This window comes from Branchiostoma lanceolatum, chromosome 14 (genome assembly GCF_035083965.1).
Source record: "Branchiostoma lanceolatum isolate klBraLanc5 chromosome 14, klBraLanc5.hap2, whole genome shotgun sequence".
NCBI classification, from domain to species: domain Eukaryota; kingdom Metazoa; phylum Chordata; class Leptocardii; order Amphioxiformes; family Branchiostomatidae; genus Branchiostoma; species Branchiostoma lanceolatum.
In genome coordinates, this window is record NC_089735.1 from 14854725 (window position 1) to 14858925 (window position 4201).

The window sequence follows — 4201 nt, forward strand, 5'->3', positions numbered from 1 at the left end:
AATGGGCTAAGATTACATCCTTGTCTTACACCACAAGTTGATACAAAGGAATCAGATAAACCATTCTTAACTCTAACTGCATAATTGACATCCATATACATTGATTTCAAAACATTAAAGAAATTTCCATCGATGCCACAGTGTAACAATTTATAAAATAACCCATCGCGCCAAACACTGTCGAATGCTTTCTTCATGTCAACGAAACAGACAAACAATTTACCTTTCTTTTGTTGTGTATATTTCTCAATAAGAGATTTAAGAATAAAAATATTATCGGCAGTTCGGCACTTCTTTCTGAATCCAAATTGAGTGTCGGCCAGCAGATTATTGTTTTCTACAAAGTTTTGTAGCCTATTATTCAAGAGTCGGGTAAACAATTTTGAGAGACAACTGGAAAGGGCGATGCCTCTGTAGTTGTCAATATTGGCCTTGTCACCTGATTTGAAAATTGGAGTAAGGATGCTTGTATTCCAGTTTTGCGGAAATGTGCCTTTAGAAAGAATAATGTTGAAAAGGGTAACCAATGAGAGACAAAACTGTTTTGAAGTAGATCCATGTTTTAACATGTTGTTGGAAATAGAATCCATGCCACAAGCTTTATCAGATTTGAGTTGTTTTATGCCATCCAGAACGTCTTTTGTAGTAAAAGGAGTGTCTAGTAAATTAAATGAATTTTCATCAAATTGTTCTAATCGTTCAGCGATAGTTTTTTCAAAGTCTGCGTTAAAGTTTTTGTTTTGTTAAATTATTTAAACCTTTAAAGTGTTCAATCCATTCTGAGTTTGTGATATTAGGGTCTGAAGAATTTCTTTGTGCTTTTCCGCACTATGAAAAGTTACGTGTGCACAAGGTTTTCCGCCATCTTGCTCATTAGTGTACCACGTGACTGGGCTGACTCTGTCCCAGGGCACCCCAGACTTCTAGTACTTCCAGATGCGCAAAAGACATTGGGAACGAGGCATAGCTTTCACGCCTGCGCACTGGTGCCATTTGCAAAGAGGAATTTCCGGGCTTGCAGATCGTGAAAACCGCTTCTTTTTACGGCGAATTTTCGGTGAGTTATGACTTTTCGAAATTATGAGTTGGTCTCAGGGGGATGAGTGAAGACCTTAATGATGTCCTGGAGTAATTAGGCTGTAGTTTTCTTAATTATGTTTTCTGGAATTAGCCTATTTTTTTGGTGTATCCTGAGATGTTTTAGAGCCATTTTACAATGATGTCATTCAACGACGCGGCCGTATTTTTAACGACACGAAGGATATGCATGGGTATGTCGACACGAAATGTATGCATTGGTCTCGTTCCCATAGATTCTATTGTATGGATTGATACAGATTTAGTATAGACACAAAATACTAGGATGTTCTAGACTTGAAAAATAGCTCTGCTCGAGCAGATTGAGTGTGTACAGGCTGAAATAAATAGATAATATCATTATATGCAAAAGCTAGCAGCACCACCACCCATTCCCACAGGTCAGTACTGGTCTCCTTGGAGTCCTGACTGCATTGTAATTGTGTTTGAAAAAGCCTGTAAGTAATTTAGCCTACTAGTATACTATCATCATAATCATTTTCAGAAAAAAAGTAGATTGTATCAGTATGTATGTATGTATGTATTAGATATGATACTGTCAATATTGATTATATCAACATGTTGTTCATATGCACTTCAGGTGTCACAGATGGAGGAGCACAGAGAATACCTAGTGACTGTCTACAGAGTGTGCAGTATCAAGATGAAAGGATGGTAGGGCATATTAATGCCAGAACATGTGCAGTAGAAAATAGAAAGTGACTCAGATTAAAACTCTCTGTTTATGCTTTAACTGTTGTTCAATTGAATGTTCAAAATGTAAATAAAACTTCACTGTACATGCTGAATACCAGAAAGTCTCTGTCATGTTGATATATAAATTTCTATGTTCACATATATACAGAACTTATAAGTTATATCATGTACAAGTTGCCTCCCTGGCCGGTTTGACTGTACCCAGATATAGTTTAGTATAAAAATTGCAAATGCTCTCTCTGTAACCTCAAATATGAACCGTGCACATAGATAGATATCTCCTTTTCCAAATGAATTTTGTGACAGAGAGGCATCAAAAAAGGTAAAGAAGTTATCCTCAATTGAGGTGAGGCATATCAACAATTTTGGACTGAAGTCAATACATACATGTACACATGCAGTGTAAAAAAAAAATCTGTAACAAGATGAAAATATGGGCCTGTCACATAATTTAGCAGTTTTGTAAAGATTGATACAACAGTGCTTCGAATCAGGACTATGGTACTGCCATTCAGTCTCTGGTATCTATAGGTTCCAAGGTAAGGTTCCAAGGTAAGGTAGCAGTTATCTTTTTGTTATACTAATTATTTATGATCTCTGCATGACAATCAAATCATTTAGTAGTTCATGATGGTAGAGGTCAAATCAAGTTACCTACAGCTTTTTGGTGTCATTATTTCCATAAGATTATATCATTGATGGGCATTGAATACACATTGAAACACACACCTCTTAAAAACAGATTTATTTTTAGTCAGGTCATACCAATGATGGCATATCTACTCAATGAACAGTGAATTTCTGCTATCAAATGAACAGAAGATTATCACCTTAGTCGGGTCATTTGAACATCATTCCTCTCCGACGTCAAGCGTTAGTGTTTACATAGCGTCATTGCCGAAGACAAAACACAGACCTCGCTTAACACTAGAAGCTGGGTCAAGAAGCTAGAAGCCTGTCTTTGCCATTTTTAGGGCTGCTCCGAGAGCTTTCAGGGATAGGGACTTGAAAATCGGACCAGGCGATATGTTTCGGCAACTAAAATTCCCCTGCAATGTGCGTATGTTCTGATCTCGTGGTCATATTCTCGCGTAAGTGTGCGTGGATATCGAGAAATTCCCGTGAGTCATAGCGCGTAGCGGGAAAATTCAAGATGGCGACCAGGCACCGCTGGGAATAGCGTAAGTATCATAGTGTTCCGTTAACTTCCTTTTCAAAAAAATCAAATAAAGACCAAAATTCTTTGGGATTCTTTTCATTCAAATGCTCTAACTTGGACAGTAAGTCTGCTTTATATTTCCGTTTACATTGTTTAATAAGCTTTTTATAATCTTTTAAGGCCGTAAAGTATTTTATTCTGGTTTCATGAATCCATGGTTCTTTTCTCAATTCTAGTGATAATCGTTTCAAACGTTGGCGTAGCGACCAGCAATGTGTCCATAACAGTAACTCTGATACTGCCTTGTACATGTCTACAAACGTGATCTAGAAGGGTACTATTGTCAGCGGTGGGAGCTTGAACTGTCCCGTTACAGATAATAAGGTTTTGGGGAGGAAGAGGTCGAAATTGCAATCACCAAGGAAAATTGTCAAGATGCATGTCACTTGAAAGTTAAAAATATGAGTTTTTGGAATCTATCGATCAAGGCTGCTTCAGGCAAGGAGTGTGGTTGAAGATGTTAATGCTGTTGACTGTGGTCTATAGTTTGGTGACTGTGCGTGGTAGCTAATTGCACTTCACTCCATCGGCTGAAATATGGACCTGTGTAGGATTGACGTCTTGTGTACCAACGGTCATCACCCCTCCTGTTCCATTTCTGTCTGCTCTAAATGTCGTTGCTTGTGGCAGTAAATGTTTAGTCTGTTGTTGGCCATTCAGGAAGGTTTTCACGAAACAGAAGACTGTGATCGACCGGTTGTGTTGATCTGTCAGCTCTCATGTCTTCTAGATGCGCGCGTAGGAGTATATTCAGGAACTTGACATCATGCAAGTATCGTGGACTTCTGTGTTAGGTTGTTGTGTAACCTTTAACACAGGCAGCTGTTCTAGGCGTTCCATTTATTTAAGATTATACATTTTGGCTTACAGTATTGTAATTGCATACGGTTTAAATCCCAATAGACTTAAGGCAACATATAACTGACCTGGGAAAAACTACCTTTGCGCTCAAAGGGGACAACAATTTTCTCCAATGATTTACATTAAACTTTATGTACAACCCATGCCAGAGGGTACTGTTCTCGTTGTACTTGGACCGTCCGCTTGCCGTAACCGTTGGAGAACTGAACATTGTCTTTTGATGGGTACCGCATTTGGGTAAATCTTTCTTGTATTTGCTTTCACTGTCGAATTTTACGAGGATGATGTGGACATCATGACCTGTGTTTACGGTCAATGCCTACTACT

At 38.4% G+C, this 4201-nt stretch overlaps 1 long non-coding RNA gene across 1 annotated transcript; it reads left to right on the forward strand.

Annotated features, from left to right (window-relative positions):
• Nucleotides 1–829: 829 nt before the first annotated feature.
• Nucleotides 830–1886, forward strand: LOC136449211 (uncharacterized). Its single transcript, XR_010757997.1, has 2 exons — nt 830–1057; nt 1679–1886. It is a non-coding gene; the product is annotated as an uncharacterized lncRNA (long non-coding RNA).
• The last annotated feature ends 2315 nt before the right edge of the window (nt 1887–4201 follow it).